This window comes from Pseudophryne corroboree, chromosome 1 (assembly GCF_028390025.1).
Source record: "Pseudophryne corroboree isolate aPseCor3 chromosome 1, aPseCor3.hap2, whole genome shotgun sequence".
In the NCBI taxonomy this organism is placed as follows: domain Eukaryota; kingdom Metazoa; phylum Chordata; class Amphibia; order Anura; family Myobatrachidae; genus Pseudophryne; species Pseudophryne corroboree.
In genome coordinates, this window is record NC_086444.1 from 1,081,501,595 (window position 1) to 1,081,521,920 (window position 20,326).

General features: G+C 46.5%; 1 protein-coding gene across 2 annotated transcripts in view; it reads right to left on the reverse strand.

Moving 5' to 3' along the window:
- Positions 1-18,771, reverse strand: part of NSUN7 (NOP2/Sun RNA methyltransferase family member 7) — a 421,001-nt gene extending 402,230 nt beyond the window's left edge. Inside the window, exon 1 of one of the 2 annotated variants that reach the window (XM_063921030.1) lies at positions 18,438-18,767. The gene's annotated coding sequence lies outside the window, so the exon portion shown is untranslated. Of the gene's footprint in view, positions 1-18,437 lie in introns of both variants that reach the window. The other variant, XM_063921029.1, reaches the window with a different exon arrangement.
- Positions 18,772-20,326: the final 1,555 nt, after the last annotated feature.

The following is a 20,326-nucleotide window of genomic DNA, read 5'->3' on the forward strand; positions in this document are numbered from 1 at the left end:
AAAAGTGACTTTTACCCACAGGAGACCCAAGGGTTTCAAGAGCTGTTTTTATGCACAACCAGATTCCTCTACGTTTAAGTACAGATCAAGCCATTGCAACGACTGGATTGGGAGGTTAAGCCCTACCCCTGCAAGAAAGCAAAGATGTAACCTGAAATACAAGCTGCTATACAAGACTATCTCTCACTGGAAAAGTAAGACAAAGAGGAACAACAACTCCCAGCATAAACATCATTATGTTAAACATCAGCCTGGGTGGACTTGGACTAAGAAAATGACATGCCAGCAGCAGTGAGAAAGAATATGCAAGTTAAGAAGGACAAAGAAAGACATCTGACAAGTGGTCAGTACTACCTGGCAAGATTACAGAGATAATGCCATGATTTAAAGCAACAGAAGCTCCGGGGTTTAAAGCAAATAATAAGGAACAAGACAGAAAAAAGTTCCAGAAAACAAATGAATGATGCTTCTTCTGCCAATATGAAGTACAAGCTTCTTCAGGTACTCCCCAGTGAACAGAATGTCTCCAGAAGAAACAGCAGAAGGTATGATTACAGTCACCTTGCCCACTGGAGAAATACGTTTGTGCCTAATGAATACTGGAGCCAGCACACGCAGAAGACAGCAGAGGGAGATACCACAAGAACTGATGATATCAGAAATTCTTAAAGGGACAGGAGATGAGAGAAATGCAGTCACCAATACCAGCCCAATTCTTGACCTTGGAGTACATGTCCAGTGACTTTGCTGAAGCACAATGTACTAAAGCTTATCTAAGGAGAATACAGTACACACCAGCAGAAGTTTAACTTTCCAGCAACTTATCAAAGGAAAGAACAAAAAAGCCATTTAGAAGCAAGTTAAAACAGAAGTTCAGTATTGGCTCATTCCCGCAGTACCAGTTGTAGAAGAAAGGAAGCAATACTACTGGACCAGGATAGCTTCGTGGAGGGGCTATATCACCAAGTGATTTATCCACAAAACACACAGCTAAATACAGGATGTGAATGAACTGTTGATTGCCACCACCACCAAAAGAAGTACCAAGAAGGGGCAGTGTCCTTAGTGAAGTTTCTGGAAGACCAAGACTGCAGAACCTCAGAAGGAGAAATTGCAGCTAGTCAAGCAAGAGTTAATCTTCCTAGGACACTCAAGGTACCCGACATCTAACAAAAGTGAGAAGGAAAAGATTTATACTGCAAGCTAAGATGCCAACTAGTGTCAAGCAAGTCAGATGATCATTCCTGGGCCTAGTAGGACACTACAGAACATGGATACCTCTAGCACCAGTCTACATGCAAGCATTGTATGACAACACTAAAAGGGAGGAGGGTCCGCATCCTACATACAGCAACAGATGAATTAAGCTATTGAACACTTGGAAACAGCAGTTGCCTCATCTCAAGCCCTAGAACTACCTGACTTTTAAAGAAAGAGGCCATACATAGAAGTCCTTACGCAAAATTATGAACTGAGGTGAAGACCAGTGGCCTACAACTCAAGCAAAAACCCCAAGAACATTAAAAGAAATCAGAGCTTTCCTGGGCCTTATTGGATACTGCAGAGAATGGATACCCTCAGCCTCATTACTCATGCAACCTCTATATGAATTAACAAAGAAGGAGGCATCATCAGAAAATAGGGACACCATTGAAGAAGCAGTAAGAAAACTAAAGCAAGCTATAGTAACAGCCCCAGCATTGGGATTGCCTGATTACAAAAAGCCTTTTAACCTATTCTGCCATGAAAACAAAGGACATTCTTTAGGGGTGCTCACTCAGAAACATGGAACAAAACAAAGACCAGTGGCATACTATTCAGCCCAGCTGGATCCAATAATCAGAGGAGCACCATCCTGTGTCCGAGCAGTTGCAGCAACAGCAATACTGAAGGAAAAGGTGGCAGACATTGTGCTTGATCATCCACTATATATACAAGTACCTCACGCTGTAACAGAAATATTAAGTCAAGCAAAAAACTAAGCATCTTTCTGCAGCCAGACTTACAAAATATGAAGTAGCACTGTTAAGCGCCTCCCATGTCACCATCACAAGATGCACTGTACTAAACCCAGCCACACTCCTTCCCATCAACGATTCAAAAGAGGGGAGGACAGGGGAAGATGGTAATGATGGTGAATCGTCAGATGAAGAGGAAATTGCTGCTACAGACGCAGAGAATACAACACAATCATCTCCACACGATTGCTTAGCCCTCATGGACTTAGAGACTTTACCTCTCCCTAATGTCCAAGATACACCATTGGACAATCCAGACATGAACCTGTTCGTCGATGGATCAAGATATTATGATAATGGATCCCCAAAGACAGGATATGCAGTAACAACTGAAACTGAAGTCATAGACTCTGGAGCATTGCTACCAAGTATGTCAGCACAAGAAGCAGAACTCATAGCAATGACCAAAGCCTGCATACATGCTGAGAATATGACAGCCAACATCTATACGGATTCACGCTATGCTTGGGGGGTGTCCCAAGACTACGCTGTTATATGGAAAAGTAGGGACTTCAAAAGTGCAAACGGAAAACCCATCAAACATGCCAGTTTGATTATGGAACTCTTCAGAGCATTGGAACTACCTAAAAGAATTGGAATAATCAAGGTACAAGCACATACTAAGAGCCAAACCATGGAAGCTAAAGGAAATGCATTTGCAGATGCAGAAGCCAAGAGAATTGCCTTAAAATTAAAAGAACTTGAGCAAGTCTTAGTAGCTCAAGACGTGAAGCAAATGCCTAGTGAACAGGAGCTGATCAAAATTCAACAACAAGCATCACAAGGAGAAAAGGAGAAATGGAGACGATTGGGGGCAGAAGAAGATGAACATGGACTTTGGAAGTCAAGAGAATTGAAGTACTGTCTACCAGCAGCTCTATTTCCACCTATGTTACAAGTAGCTCATGGACAAGTACACCATTCAAAGGAAGCCACGGTGAATAGAGTACAAGAGCATTGGATAGCTCCAGGCTTCAATAAAGCTGCAACAAACTTTGTAGCAGGATGCTGGATCTGTGGAATCAGCAATCCAGGAAAAAGAACCAAGACACCTCTAGGAACTATACCCAAAGCCTCTTACCCATTTGAAAGACTACAAATTGACTATATACAGTGGCGACGAAGCAGTCCATATGAATATGTACTAGTAGCAACGGACATGTTCAGTCACTGGGCCGAAGCCTGGCCAGTGAGCAAAGCCACAGCAAAAACCACTGCAAAGAAACTGATAGCAGAAGTAGTATGTAAATTTGGGATACCTGAGGTTATAGAATCAGATAGAGGTACACATTTCACGGGAGAAGTCATGCAGCATATAATGAAAGATTTGGGGGTACAGCAGGCCTTCCATGTGCCTTACCAGCCCCAGGCGAGTGGGAGGGGGGACATCTGAACTTTGACCTTAAACTAAAACTACAGAAAATGATGACAGAAACCAAAAGAACTTGTCCAGAATGCCTACCTATAGTCTTGTTCAATATTAGGACCACACCTATGAGACCTAGTAAGCTGACTCCATATGAAATATTGTTTGGGTCAGCTCTAAGAACAGATTGTTATTATCCACAACAATTACAACATAATCATGATGATTTTTACAGGTTATGTACAGGAGGTCTGTAAAACATTGACTAACCTCCATTGCCGAGTGTTTTCTTCCATTCCAGACCCAGAAGGATCAGCTACGCATAAGCTAAATCCAGGAGATTGGGTCTATTTAAAGAGACATGTGAGAAAGACCTTTGAACCAAGATATGATGGTCCATATCAAGTGCTGCTAACCATGTCTACCTTAAATTAAGATGAAAGGTCGTGATACTTGATTACATGCATCCCACTCAAAGAAGCTGACAGTGACTCTCCAGCCAGAAGAATGAAGTTGCTTATCCTTTGATTGTTGTTAGGGGAAATTCCCAAGGTTTGGACTATAAGTCCAGGGGACTGGTTTACTGAAAGAGAATGTTTCAGGCCTAGATAGTGTAGGTAGAATAGGGAGAAAAAGTGGAATCAAAAAGAGGGGAAATGATGGTGTAGGAGCTTCCTTTGAAATGGCAAATATATATTGATTCACGTTTTTCGCATTTATTAAGATATTTACTGTTAATCACAAAATGAGTTGATATGTCCTTAAGAAAAATGTGCAGAGCTGGTCAGAATACTATATTTGCTGAATAATCTTGTTTTAAGGCATGACTTGTACAAGACAAATGCAACATTAAATGTATTGGAAATGTATCCAGGACGGACAAAGCAACACCAGATATATCCAAGGCTAATTGAGAAGAATAAAGAAAGAAATCTTTTGAGTTTATGTCCGAAAGACTGATAAACGAAATAATAACCATTTTCAAGGCTGTCCTAGTTGCCACTTCTAACATTGTATGACAATCGATGTATTCAAGACATACATGGTGTATTCTGATTGGCTAAAATGTATTGGCAAGCATAAACCCTTTGTGTTCAAGCTATAAATAATAAAGCCATGACGGCCCCCGAGCGGGTCACTTATGATTTGCTTCGGTTACGCATAAATTTGTGTCATCTTATCATTCATTGACCTCCAACCGGTTGCTAAAGGAGAACAGCATTCTGACTGATGACTGAAGAGAGTTCATAATCCGACCTGAATAGGTTAACATACCCTATCACCTCCGTCAAAATTGCACTGTCCACAGTCACAGAAAGTGGCCATCACAACTCTAGTACTCTACGCCATGGGTGTAGCTTTAGTTGGGACCCAGGGACTAAGAAGGCATCTGACCAAGGTTATATAGTTGCATGTCTTGCTTTGACTGCTGAACAACTGAGTCTGACCATTGCCCAGCCTGTATAGATTATTATTTATTACCAGTTATTTATATAGCACACACATATTCCACAGCGCTGTACAGAGAATGGGGCAGATGTATTAACCTGGAGAAGGCATAAGGAAGTGATAAACCAGTGATATGTGTAAGGTGATAAAGGCACCAGCCAATCAGATCCTAACTGTTAATTTACATATTGGAGCTGATTGGCTGGTGCCTTTATCACCTTACACATATCACTGGTTTATCACTTCCTTATGCTTTCTCCAGGTTAATACATCTGCCCCACTATTCCCTATCACATGTACACACACATTCACACTAGGGTTAATTTTTGTCAGTAGCCAATTAACCTACCAGTATATTTTTGGATTGTGGGAGGAACCCAGAGTACCTGGCAGAAACCCAGGCAAGTACGGGTAGAATATACAAACTCTGCACAGTTAGGGCCATGGTGGGAATCAAACCCATGACCTCAGTGCTGTGAGGCAGTAATGCTAACCATTACACCATCTGTACTGCCTACTATATAGGATGACATTCCATTTCAGTAATTAGTATATATAATGGTAAGGGAGTACTGTAATGTGGCATAATCTGAACTGGGTACTGTAATGTGGGTGTAGTAATGTGATGCCGGCGGTCGGGCTCCTGGCGGCCAGCATACCGATGCCGGCATACCGGCAGTTGGGCGAGCACAAACCCTTGCGGGTTCACTGCGCTCGACATGCTGCTGGCACGGTGGCGCGCTACCACGCTATCTACTCTCCCTCCAGGGGGGACATGGACAAGAGGGAGAAAAGATGTTGGTATGCCGGCGGTCTGGATTCCAGCGTCAGTATGGTGGTCTTCGGAAGCCCGGACGCCGTCAACCTGAAGACCACCCCTGTAATGTGGCTATATCTGAACTGGAGGGCAGTTTAATGTTGCATAATCTGACCTGTTGATTGTAAAGTTGTATAATATGAACTGGGTCACTGTAATGTGGCACAATGTAGTGTGGCATAATATGAATAGGGGTATTATAATGTGGCATAATATAATCTGGTCACACTGTGTGATATAATGCGTATTGGCAATCCTATAATGTGACCTATGACCTGATTCTGATTCTATAGACACACCAAGCGCTATTACAACGTCTACAGACACACAAAGAGGCCATCTCAGTCCTTGTATGTATACATAACAGGGAAGGTCTTCGTAGTGACTTTTGCATAAAGATGCAGATGTGCGACTGCCAAAACACGCAGACTCAGGCTCATAATGTGAACTAGGGCATTACTATGGTTCATAAAATAAAGTAGGGTGCTACTATGGGGCATAACATTAACTAGGGCACTACTACAGAAAATAAACTAGGGCACTATAATGGGGCATAAAACTAGCAACTGAAATACGTGCATGTCTAGTACCATTGGGACAGGGGTCCCTGCAATATGTTGTCAAAGTTCTGGCTGCGCCCCTCTTCTCCATCGCACACTGAAGCACAAAGGGAAATCTGAGATAACCATTTGCATGTATTCGCCGTTGAGGCAGCAGTACAAATGTTTATTATTTATTAAAACTTACACAAGGACAGTAAAGACGTAAGAGGGACCTGCTTAGGGATGCACATCAGAAACTGATGGTTAGCAACCATTAATGTTTCCAATACTTTTCGAATGCCGGCCATCGGATGCTGCTTCCAATGTCCACCCAATGTGTGACTGTTTGAAATCAGCTGTGGACACGCTGTAGTGGTGTCCACAGCTAAGATAAAGTGCGCATACATGAAGTTCCCGCTGCGTCTGCACATGCATACCATATAACCATCAATGGTTATACTATCTAATGGATATGATGCTAGCTAACAATTTGATGCCAGGGTTCCGATGTCCATTCCTAGCTCTGCTTGCAAGCTTACAATCTATGTGCCGAAAAATGTTCTTATCAGAGCTTGGTAAACTGGCACAGATGACAGCCGCTATTAATAGCATATGGTTTTATCTTGCATAAATAGACGCCAGGTTTTTATGCATGAGAGATGACAAGCCTTAAAAGCAAAAAAGAAATTAAAGAACTCTACCCACATCTTAAAATGTAGGATGGGGTGGAGTTAACATGAATGATAATATGAAAACCAATATGTTAATTACCTGCGAAACGCTGGTGTGGTTCACCAAGCCCCATCTAGGATTCCACTACTCCCTCAATGCATGGGTATAACACATGATTGTAGCATTGACATCACGACTAGGGATGGCCATTGACCATCGATGATTAATAATCATCAATGGATTATGGCCGATGTCGAATGCTTTTGCCATCGATGGGGGAGAACCAGATGGTTTCCCTCCATCGATGGCACAGCATAACTGCCTCTGACACCTGCAAAGCCCCGCCCACATGTTCTGAATTACTCACGGGCCAGTCTGTCAAGGATGACCATCTGGTAGTGAAACCATCGACGGTCACCTATTCAATAGTTGGCATCCATCAATGGCCACTTGTCATATCGCCATAAATGGTAACCATCAATGGTAACCACAACGTTAACCATCCCTAAACTCGACTGCATTATTGAATAGTATACAGAACTGGAGAACAGTCAATGTTGGACTAAAAGGGACTCGTCGCACTGGGAGAACGCAGCACCAGAAGCATATAATGGAATATAGCTAATGTTTCCATATAGAACTCTGCTAATGCCCAATAATGGTTTCTGTGGAATCCCATTTGCAAAATAGTCAATATCGGGTCAAATATCTTTAAATTAAAACAAAACATACATATACATATATGTATGTATATGTACAATACAGTATATATAAATATACTAGGTGATTCATCGCGCCCTACGGGCGCTCTTCACCCCGTTGTAAGGGGCTACGCCCCCTTAATCCTTGCACACCCTTGTGGCGTGCAATATTTTTATTAGATGGAGTATTACATATAATAATAACTGTGTGAGAGGTTAAATACTGCACGGACAAAGGGCGTGCAATGGTTAAGGGGTCGGGTCATAGCCCCTTGCAACGGCGTGAACACCGCACGCAGAGCCTGATGAATCACCTAGTAGGTGCTGTGGTTGGGGGAGTGGCTGTTGCGGGGGGAGACGCGGATGGGGGAGTGGCGGTTGCGGGGGTGCCACGGGTGGGAAAGGGGCTGGTGTGGTGGTGCCGCAGGTGGGGGAGGGGTGGGTGCGTGGGTGCCGCAGGTGGGGGAGGGGATCCGGAGCCACTGCGGGTGGGGAAGGAGCGGTTGCAGGGGTGCCGTGGGTGGGGGAGGGGCGGGTGCAGGGGTGCTGCGGGTGGGGGAGGGGGTCCGGAGCCATCGCGGGTGGTGGAGGGGGTGTGTGGGGGTGCTTCGGATGGGGCCCGGAGGTACTGCGAGTGGGGGAGGGGCGGGTAATGCTTCTCCTCCTGGAAGCAGCTAAGCTGCTGTCCTTCCTTTGGCAGTGGCTCTCCCGGAAACTCACACAGCAGCCAAGCAGCCAGTCACTATTGTTAGCGCCGGTGTTCCAACGTGCCACATTATAGGGAAGAAGATGCACTCAATAAACTACAGCTCCCAGCAGCCCTTAGCGCCGGAATGCTTTGGCGCTAAGGGCTGCTGGGAGCTGAAGTTTATGTTGTGTGTCTACTTCCCTGTAATGCGGCGCGTTGGGACACCGGCGCTAACAATAGTGACTGGCTGGCAGAACTGACTGACTGACTGGCTGAATCAATGTAAAAGGTGAGAGAGTGCTGTGCAGTGTCTGTGACACTGCACACCCACTGCACTGCACAGCACTGTCACCTTTTACATTGATTCAGCGTCCAGACATTACTCTCCGCGATATCACCCACTCTATCCGTTACATTAGCCATCTCGGGGCTCTCAGGCCAGCAGGCCAGGTGCTGTGTTTCGGAGTCAGGGCCTCTGGGGATCTGGGCACGGCTGTGGTGGGGAGGCACTTCTATGACATCACACACAGAGGAGGCTCCAGGGCTCAGAGAGTATGCGGCGCTGGGAGGGCTATGAAAGCCTTCCGATGCGCCGCTTTCATACACATATATGTCGGTGGCCGCAGCAGCTTTTGTTCCACCTGCGCCGCAGCTAGGGAGTGGGGATTGTTGATGCCAAAGGGGATAGGCGGACTTGCAGCAGGACATAGAACGCTGCAGTAAAAGGATTTTTTCCCCCCTATCTACAGCGCAGAGACTTGCTGCAGATGCAGTGGCATACCATCCAACTGTACCTTTTTGGCAGGTACAGTACCTTTTTTTTATGGTCTATACCGATTTTTGGCTCTCCAAACTTCCATTGAAAGTATAGGAAAAATAGGATTTTAATACCTACCGGTAAATCCTTTTCTCTTAGTCCGTAAAGGATGCTGGGGACTCCAAAAGGACCATGGGGTATAGACGGGATCCGCAGGAGACATGGGCACTTTAAGACTTTAAATGGGTGTGAACTGGCTCCTCCCTCTATGCCCCTCCTCCAGACCTCAGTTATAGGAACTGTGCCCAGGGAGACGGACATTTCGAGGAAAAGGATTTTTGTTAAACTAAGGGTGAGATACGTACCAGCTCACACCACAACACACCGTACAACATGGCTTTTAAGAAGATGCCAGTTAACAGCATGAACCAAAAACAGCAACAGGCTGAACATAACCGAAACACAACCTCTGTGTAACACAAGCAATAACTATCGACAAGTACTGCAGATAGAGTCCGCACTGGGACGGGCGCCCAGCATCCTCTACGGACTAAGAGAAAAGGATTTACCGGTAGGTATTAAAATCCTATTTTCTGATACGTCCTAGAGGATGCTGGGGACTCCAAAAGGACCATGGGGTTTATACCAAAGCTCCAGACCGGGCGGGAGAGTGCGGATGACTCTGCAGCACTGATTGAGCAAACATGAGGTCCTCATCAGCCAGGGCATCAAACTTGTAGAACTTAGCAAAAGTGTTTGAACCCGACCAAGTAGCTGCTCGGCAAAGTTGAACCGCCGAGACTCCTCGGGCAGCCGCCCAAGATGAGCCCACCTTCCTGGTAGAATGGGCCCTCACCGACTTCGGTAACGGCAATTCAGCCGTAGAATGAGCATGCTGAATCGTATTACAGATCCAGTGTGCAATAGTCTGCTTAGAAGCAGGAGCCCCAATTTTGTTGGGAGCATACAGGATAAACAGAGCCTCCGTTTTCCTAATCTGAGCCGTTCTGGCGACATAAATTTTCAAAGCTCTGACTACATCGAGAGACTTCGAATCAGCCAAGGCTTTAGTAGCCACAGGCACCACAATAGGCTGGTTCATGTGAAACGAAGAAACAACCTTTGGCAGAAATTGTTGACGAGTTCTCAATTCCGCTCTATCCAAATGGAAAATCAAATAGGGGCTCTTGTGAGACAAAGCCACTAATTCCGACACCCGCCTTGCGGACGCCAAGGCCAAAAGCATGACCACTTTCCAAGTGAGAAATTTTAACTCAACCTTTCGTAAAGGTTCATACCAGTGTGACATAAGAAACTGCAACACCACGTTAAGGTCCCATGGTGCCACTGGGGGCACAAATGGAGGTTGGATGTGCAGCACTCCTTTCACGAAAGTCTGAACCTCTGGAAGGGCGGCCAATTCTTTTTGAAAGAAAATTGATAAGGCCGAAATCTGCACTTTAATGGAGCCTAACTTTAGGCCCGCATCCACACCCGCTTGCAAAAAATGGAGAAAACGACCCAGCTGAAATTCTTCCGTAGGAGCCTTCTTGGATTCACACCAAGACACATATTTTCTCCAAATACGGTGATAATGCTTCGCCGTTACCTCCTTTCTAGCTTTAAGAAGAGTGGGGATGACTTCACTGGGAATACCCTTTCGAGCTAGGATTTGGCGTTCAACCGCCACGCCGTCAAACGCAACCGCGGTAAGTCTTGGAACACGCATGGCCCTTGCTGTAACAGGTCCTCTCTTAGCGGAAGAGGCCAGGGATCTTCTACGAGTAATTCCTGAAGATCCAGAAACCAGGCACTGCGTGGCCAATCTGGAACAATGAGTATCGCCTGAACCCTTGTTCGTCTTATGATCCTTATCACCTTTGGAATGAGTGGAAGTGGAGGGAACACATATACCGACTGAAACACCCACGGTGTCACCAGGGCGTCCACTGCACTGGTTTGAGGGTCGCTCGACCTGGAACAATATCTCTGAAGCTTCTTGTGGAGGCGAGACGCCATCATCTCTATTTGAGGAATTCCTCAATGACTTGTCACTTCTGCAAAGAATTCTCGATGAAGACCCCACTCTCCTGGATGGAGATCGTGTCTGCTGAGGAAGTCTGCTTCCCAGTTGTCCATGCCCGGAATGAAGACCGCTGACAGAGCGCTTGCATGTTTTTCCGCCCAGCGGAGAACCTTTGTGGCCCCCACCATCGCCGCTCTGCTCTTTGTTCCACCCTGGCGGTTTATGTATGCCACTGCTGTTATGTTGTCCGACTGAATCAGGACGGGCAGACCGCGAAGAAGATGTTCCGCTTGTAGAAGGCCGTTATAGATGGCTCTTAATTCCAGAACGTTTATGTGCAGACAAGCTTCCTGGCTTGACCATTTTCCTTGGAAATTTTCCCCCTGTGTGACTGCTCCCCAGCCTCGGAGACTTGCATCCGTGGTCACCAGGACCCAATCCTGGATCCCGAACCTGCGTCTCTCTAGGAGGTGAGAACTTTGGAGCCACTACAGGAGAGATACTCTGGTCCTGGAAGATAGGCTTATTTTCCGGTGCATGTGCAGGTGAGACCCGGACCACTTGTCCAACAGTTCCCACTGAAACACCCTGGCATGGAACCTGCCAAACGGAATGGCTTCATAGGCTGCCACCATCTTCCCCCGCACCCGAGTGCATTGATGAATCGACATTTTTGCCGATTTCAGAATCTCCTTGACCATGTTCTGGATTTCCAGAGCTTTTTCCCCTGGGAGAAACACTCTCTGCAGTTCCGTGTCCAGGATCATGCCCAAGAATGACAGCCGTGTTGTCGGAACCAACTGTGACTTTGGCAAATTTAGGATCCAACCATGTTGTTGCAGGACTGTCAGGGATAGCGCAACGTTTCCTAGTAACTGCTCCTTTGATCTCGCCTTTATCAGGAGATCGTCCAAGTACGGGATAATTGTGACACCCTGCTTGTGCAGGAGCACCATCATTTCCGCCATCACTTTGGAGAAAATACTCGGAGCCATGGAAAGACCAAACGGCAACGTCAGAAATTGGTAATGACAATCCTGAACAGCAAACCTCAGGTAAGCTTGATGTGGAGGATATATTGGGACATGTAAGTAGGCATCTTTGATGTCGACTGACGCTATAAAATCCCCCCCTTCCAGACTGGAGATCACTGCTCGGAGAGATTCCATCTTGAATTTGAATCTTTTCAGATATAAATTGAGGGATTTTAAGTTCAGAATCGGTCTGACCGAGCCATCCGGCTTCGGGACGACGAACAGCTCGAATAAAACCCTTCTCCCTGTTGTGACGGGGGTACCGTGACAATGACTTGCTGTTGACACAGCTTTTGTATTGCCGCGCACACTACTTCCCTTTCCGGAAGAGAAACTGGCAAGGCTGATTTGAAAAATCGGTGGGGGGGCACGTCCTGAAACTCCAGTATGTACCCTTGGGACACTATTTCTAACACCCAAGGATCCAGGTCCGAGTGAAACCAGACCTGACTAAAGAGTTGGAGACGTGCCCCCACCGGTGCGGACTCCTGTAGAGGAGCCCCAGCATCATTCGGTGGACTTGGCAGAAGCCGGGGAGGACTTCTGCTCCTGGGAGCCTGCCACAGCAGGTGACCTCTTTCCTTTTCCTCTACCTTTAGAGGCAAGGAAGGACAAACCTCTTCCTTTTTTGTATTTATTGGGCCGAAAGGACTGCATCTGAGGCATATTTTTCTGTTGCGCAGGGACATAAGGTAGAAATGATGACTTACCTGCGGTAGCCGTAGATACCAGATCAGCGAGGCCGTCACTAAATAAGACACCGCTTTTATACGGGAGAGCCTCCATAGCTTTCTTAGAGTCGGCATCAGCATTCCATAGATGAATCCACAGTGCTCTCCTGGCCGAGACTGCCATGGCATTGGCCCTTGATCCCAACAGGCCAATATCCCTCGCCGCATCCTTTAGGTAGGCTGCAGCGTCCCTGATATAACCGAGAGTCAAAAGAATGCTACCCCTATCCAGGGTATCTATGTCAGATGCCAAGTTATCTGCCCACTTTCCAATAGCGCTACTCACCCATGCCGACGCAATGGCAGGTCTGAGCAGCGTACTCGTAGTGACATAAATGGATTTTAAGGTAGTTTTCTGCTTACGATCCGCAGGGTCCTTTACGGCAGCCGTGTCAGGAGACGGAAGCGCCACCTTTTTGGACAGACGTGACAGAGCTTTGTACACATTGGGGGTTGACTCCCACTTTTCCCTGTCCTCAGAGGGGAATGGATATGGCATCAGAATTCTTTTGGGAATCTGTAACTTTTTTTTCAGGAGTTTCCCAAGCTTTTTCAAAAAGAGCGTTCAGCTCATGAGAGGGGGGAAAGTTACCTCAGGTTTCTTTCCCTTGTACAAACAGACCCTTGTATCAGGAATAGTAGGGACTTCTGTGATATGTAATACGTCTTTAATTGCACAATCATGTACTGAATACTCTTAACCAGTTTAGGATTCAATCTGGCATCACTACAGTCGACACTGGAATCAGAGTCCGTGTCGGTATCTGTTATCTGGGTAAATGAACGCTTTTGTGACCCCGAGGGGGTCTGGACCTGAGACAAGGCGTCCTCCATGGATTTTCTCCATGTTTGGGTCTGAGAATCAGATTTATCCAGCCTTTTAGTCAATAACGCCACATATGCATTCAACGTACTCAACATATCTACCCAATCAACTGTCGGCGGTGCCGACAGGGTCACTCCCAGCGGCTTATCTGCCCCCACTCCAACTTCCTCCGGGGAGGAGCACTCAGCCTCAGACATGTCGACACACATGTACCGACACGCACAATCACACTGGGCTATAGGGGACAGACCCTCAGGAAAGCATGTTAGAGAAACACAGAGGGAGTTTACCAGCTTACAACCCAGCGCCTATCCCGGTACTGAGACTTTATACACACTACCTCAGACCTGTTAGCGCTTTTATATCAAATGATAATAGCACCAAATTACTGTGCCCCCCACCCCCCGTTTTGCACCCTGTTACTTTTACAGAAGTAGCTGTGAGGGCTAAACCACGCCCCCTCACCAGCGCACTTCAGTCCCACTCATATTCAAAATTTTTATACTGGCGGGGGCTATACTTAGTGCCTAGGCACTTCTAATATATATTTTAGCCAGTGGTCACTTCAGTATTCATGCCGCCCAGGGCACCCCCCCCTGCGCCCTGCTAGTGCCGCCGTATGCATGTGTGGGAGCATGGCGCGCAGCGCGACCGCTGCGCGGTACCTCAATACTGAAGTCTTCTGCCGTCACTGAAGTCTTCTTTTCTTCGTAATACTCACCCGGCTTCTTTCTTCTGTCTCTGTGAGGGGGTGACGGCGCGGCTCCGGGAACGAGCAGCTAGGCGCACCAAGTGATCGAACCCTCTGGAGCTAATGGTGTCCAGTAGCCTAAGAAGCAGAGCCTTTGAACTCACAGAAGTAGGTCTGCTTCTCTCCCCTCAGTCCCACGATGCAGGGAGCCTGCTGCCAGCAGAGCTCCCTGAACATAAAAAACCTAACAAAAGTCTTTTTACAGAGAAACTCAGGAGAGCTCCCCTGTGTGTGTCCAGTCTCTCTGGGCACAGAATCTAACTGAGGTCTGGAGGAGGGGCATAGAGGGAGGAGCCAGTTCACACCCATTTAAAGTCTTAAAGTGCCCATTTCTCCTGCGGATCCCGTCTATACCCCCATGGTCTTTTTGGAGTCCCCAGCATCCTCTAGGGCGTATGAGAAAGGGGGTGGCCACGCCCATTTACATGTGACCACGCCCCCTTTTCGAATTAAGAGCGATTTTTATGTTTAAATTGTTGGAGGGTATGTTGCTGCAGATGCAGTGGGCTTATTTTGGGGTGTGGACCTGGAGCTGCAGCTGCATCAGCCCCATTGTTTATCTTGCTCTGGGAACACATAGCAGCCAAAAGGCAGAGCCTCCCATTGGATGTAACCTGTGTGGGAGGGCGTTTCTCACCCAATCAGCTGTGGACTGGGTGTGATAGACCTGCTGCCAACCCAATGAGAGCTCCTAGCCACGCCCAGCATTATACATACAGGCACAGAGTCACAGATCTGGGCTATTATATAGGATATATATATATATATATATATATATATATACTGTATAAACAGTATCTATCTATCTACAACTGTTTATCACAATAATTTTACTATGCTGCAAACATTTTTAAATTAGATTAACTTGGAATATTTATTCACATTTTAAGGTTATTTTTCTTTAATAAATATTAGTTTAAGAAACATATAGATTAACAATGGTTATTGTTGGGATTGCGTTGTAAGGGGCAAATTCAGTGAGGATAGCAAACTCTGCTAATCAGCAGAATTTGCTATCCTTTGGTTCGCATGCTGGGGGCCGCCCATCGCTGGGCAAGGTCGCCCAGCATGCTGACCAGAGCCTCCCACAGGTGAACAAGCAGAAATTGCGGAACGTTCGCAATTTCTGTTTGTTAGCAGAAACTGTGGGAGCCTCCTGCCAGTTTCCTGATCGCAGTGGCTGCGTGTGACATCACGCAGCCGCCGTGATCACGCGCCACGACACCATCCCGTTCATCCACCTCCGCCCACAGTTCGCGCCGTCCCCGCAATGCTCTGTCTCCTCCCTGGAAACGGAGCGACTGCGATCCAACCTGAATTAGCCCCTAAATGCAGACTAATAAGAATTGCACTATAGTTTGTTCTCTATGAAAAATCGGGCCATTTGCTAAGGGCAAATAGGGATAGACAGTTGGAGAATACAGTACGGGGGGCAGATATAACATTTGCAGAGAGAGTTAGATTTGGGTGGGTTATTTTGTTTCTGTTCAGGGTAAATACTGGCTGCTTTATTTTTACACTGCAATTTAGATTGCAGATTGAACTCACCACACCCAAATCTATCATGTGCAGAGAGAGTTAGATTTGCTGCGATCAACTCAGAATTACCCCCATAGTTGCAGGATCAATTGTGACCCACACACACTGACATGTATTACAAGTGTAATGGGTGTTCCGTGGTGGTGACGGAAGGTGGCTATTTAATCATCGATCTTATGGGCGTCTTATCGGAGTGTCATAGGTGTGTCGCAGAAATGGGTGTGTCTGAGACCCACAGTCGTTCCTATTGGAGGCTAAACTCTGACGGAGAATATGTAACTAGCATGGGGCTGGTGCAAGATTTTATGGCACGACCAATGGTTGCGTCTAAAGTGGCATAAAGTCGCAGACAAGGGACCGGCAAAAGAGAAAGACTTAGAATCAGGACACCGAAACCTTCACGTCCACGACACCAATAGAGTGGGAATAGAACCTGTAAAGAGTGCAGCGAGCCACCCAGGCCACTGTGTGGGCCGGCATTCTAAAAACCGAGATCCCGGTGTCGGTATGGTGACCGGCGGTATCCCAACCGCCGATCACTCATACCCAACCTTAATATAAGGACCTATGTAACCTTTACAACACTGGTAGGCCTACATTAAACGTCTACATCCTGTTAAAGTGCAGCCAGCAAGCATGTCCTGAGTTGTGTGCCTCTAGATCAGGCTTTTTCAACTGGTATGGGTGCCAGGACCGGATGTAAGGTGTGCCACGAAGTCAGAGCCGCTGCCGTTCTCGTCAAAACTGTGAGCCCAGGCAAGACTGGGCTCTTCTGGGGGAATCAGTTGTGCACAGGCCGTGGCCTATTCCATGGAGACGCGGCGTTGTGACATCATAGGTCATTAACGCTATGTCCCACCAGCCAGCCCGCCTGCCTCCACACCTTACCGCCCGCCTGCACCCACACCGTCCCCATCCGCTGCACAGTGCTCGCAGCACTGTGAGCAATTCCCACCACTGAAGGACAGGGAGGAGGACAGATGACAAGTAGGGGCCAATATTTGTTATTTTATTTTTACTGTGGAGAGCAATGTAATTTATGTGGGGAGCAATGTAATTTATGTGGGGAGCAATGTGATTGATTTATGTGGGAAGCAATGTGATATAAATTTGGAGCAATGTAATTTGAGAGGGGAGCAATGTGATTAATTCCTGTGGTGAACAATGTAATTCACGCGGGGAGCAGTGTGATTTACTGTATGTGGGGATTAATGTGATTTATGTGGGGAGCAATGTGATTGATTTATGTGGGGAACAATATGATTTATGTGGGGAGCAATGTGATTTATGTGGGGAGCAATGTAATTTATGTGGGGAGCAATGCGATTTATGTGGGGAGCAATGCGATTTATGTGGGGACCAATGTGATTTATGTGGAGAGCAATGTGATTAATTTATGTGGAGAGCAATTTGATTGTTTTTTTCTGAGGAGGCCAATGTATGTGTCATTTTACACGTGTGGAGGCCAATGAATTCCAATATGTGTGTTTTTCCCCGTGGGGGGCTGATGGTGTGTCTTGACAATTTTAAAATATTGTTCGGGGTGCCGCAAGTTAAAAAAGGTTGAAAATCACTGCTCTAGATAGTATGAGACATTTACAAGATGATCAAACCTCTGATTACAATCATCTTCCAGGAGCAATATCACTATTTACAGGCGGTAATTGCATTCTCCTAGCATCCAGGCGTATACTACCTTGTATTTGCCCTTTTACAGAAGATGAAATAATCTTTTCTACAAACTTTAAAAATCTCTTTCTGGAGATGAAAATAATAGGATGCAATTTAAAAAAAAAAAACAACAACAACCCACAACACAGGTAGACTGATGGGACTTCAGATTACATTAGTCCAAGAAAGTCACCCTGTACATCCTTTTGGGTACAACATACGGTCATAAAACAAAACAATAATTAAGTGGAAAAATAAAGAAAACTAACCATATATCCCAACTAAATGCAATAACATTGATGAAACAGGGGTTTGAAAGTGGTAAAGGACCGTACCAAATAAATACCAATCTACAAATATAAATTAATAAAACATAATAGTAAATTGTCTGGGAGAAATGTAACTTTTTTTATATGCTATAATGCTAAATAATTTAATATTAAATGTATATCAACACCACTAAAGCAGTTTTATCATTTAAATTACATGTATATTGGGTTAGTTGTCTAACACTGCCTGCACCCCCTGCTAATAGGACTGTTACCTCCTAAGCCCAAACTGCACATTGCCTAGAATAGTGTTCCCCAAATCCAGTCCTCATGAAAATACCACATACTGTAGCTGGCATGCTTTGCAGGGAGCGCAAACTCCAATCTAGAATAATGACTACTATGTCAGTTTATACACTATAACGCAACATTAGGCTGAGTTTCCTATATAGAGAAATCACATCCCGCCCTGAGTGTATAAATACTGCTGGCTGTACATCTGAGGCGGTACTACACGTCCCATCATCTGATCCTGCAATGCTGAGACTTGTGGTTCCACAGGAGTGCCCGCTGGCGTTACCTGCCGAGTCCCGCTGCGATGCCGGTGAGCTGCCCAAGGGAGAATACAGCCAGGTGGAGAGGACCGGTGCTCATGCTCTGCCCCAATGACCCGGGAGCTGGAGTCTGCCACAGGGACTGAGCTGGACCGGGGTGGGCGGTTACTTGGGCGGTGCCTTCGTGATAAACAGTGATGAATCACCATGGCAACCAGCTGTGTGTCCATAGACCGATGGCACAGTGGGCGCTACTACGGGCGGTACCGGACTCAAATGGGCGTGACCTGTGTAACGGCGCTGTAGAGTGAGTGAGGGACCACGCAGCAGTGCCAGGGCGTGTGCCGTGTGTGGACACGGGGTCATTCCACTCTTGTTTGCTGTGCCTTTTCCAGACTGATATCAGTACTGAGGTTGTGTATATGTATGGCAGGGCCGAAACTATGATTTCTGTCACCCGGGGCAAAGCAGCAAAGTGTCGCGCCTCCTCCCGTCGACATTCATAATGTTGACAGCAGAATGTCAACATGATTCAACGTGTCGACATCCTCAGAATGCCAATGGATAGGCAACGCTGGGAGGGTCAGGGTTGGGCTGCAGGCGCGGTTAGGGTTAGGCTGTGTGGGGGGGAGGGGGGTTAGATTTATATGACTGCTTAACCATTAGGGACATTAAGTTGACATTCTCATGTCAACATGTGGTCTTGGTAGGCATGATAAATGTTGACATGGTTACTGTTGACATGCTGTGTATAACATGCCAGCCTAATGCATGCAGACATGACAAATTGTCATTATGAACCACTGTACAGGTAGACTGCGTATCAGTTGAGAATGCTACACCTACAGCATGTGTGTACAGGTGTGTACATCCATACTCTATTCTACTGACATGCCAATTTTCTGCCTCTCCAGCCAACGCCAGATGCCCAGTGCCCATTAGCCACCAAAAGTGTGTTCCTAGATCGTAAAGGGGTCTATAAAGAAATTCAATGATGTTATCTGAAATAGCATTTACTCACTGTCTGACTTTACAGCAGGTCATCCTGTCAGCAGTGTGATTTACAGCCACGCAGTGCAGCCACGGTTGATGCTAGATCCAAGTGGCCTAAGGGACCTTTTCCGTAAGGGGGAGGAGCCACGACACAAGGGGGAGGAGCTAGGCCAGCGGGACTGTTGCTCTCCTATCCACGCCACCAACTATTACCTTTAGTAATTAGGTGGCGAGCGAAGCGGAGCGAGCCACTGAGCCCGAAGCGTGGCGAGCGAAGCGAGCCCGCAAGGGTACTTTTCGGGTACCCTGTTCGGCCGTAGCTCCTCCCCCTGGTGACGTGTCTCCTCCCCCAGGTACGTCAGAAGGTCCCTTCTCCCACTCCGATATAGAATCAACCGTGCAGCCACACACAGCCCGGCCAGACGGAGATCTGAGCGTGCACACAGGAGCATTAGCAGCTCGGCACTCAATAGTTACAGACTGTCACAGACATCATAATCAATCCATGAGCTCTGATCCCGGCAAAGCACTGCAGCATCCACGTAGCGGGATGGGGGGGGGGGTTCAGAGTGATCACAGCGCCCCCATCCATCCAGCGCCCGGGTCACATGCCCCCCTAGGCCCCCCCTAGTTGCGGCCCTGGTATGGGATTTTCCCATATGACGTGCGGCGGGGTGAGGATATATATATATATATATATATATATACATAGAGGATTGTAGAAGTTTGGCACTCCTCATGAATTGTATATAATGCTCAGGTGCCCTGTCATTTGAAAATAGTATATAGTCAGCCTTTTTCTTACCAGTTTCAGAGTGCCAGTCGCATGCTGTCTATATATATATATATATATATATATATATATATGTATATATATTTCTCTTACGTCCTAGAGGATGCTGGGGACTCCGTAAGGACCATG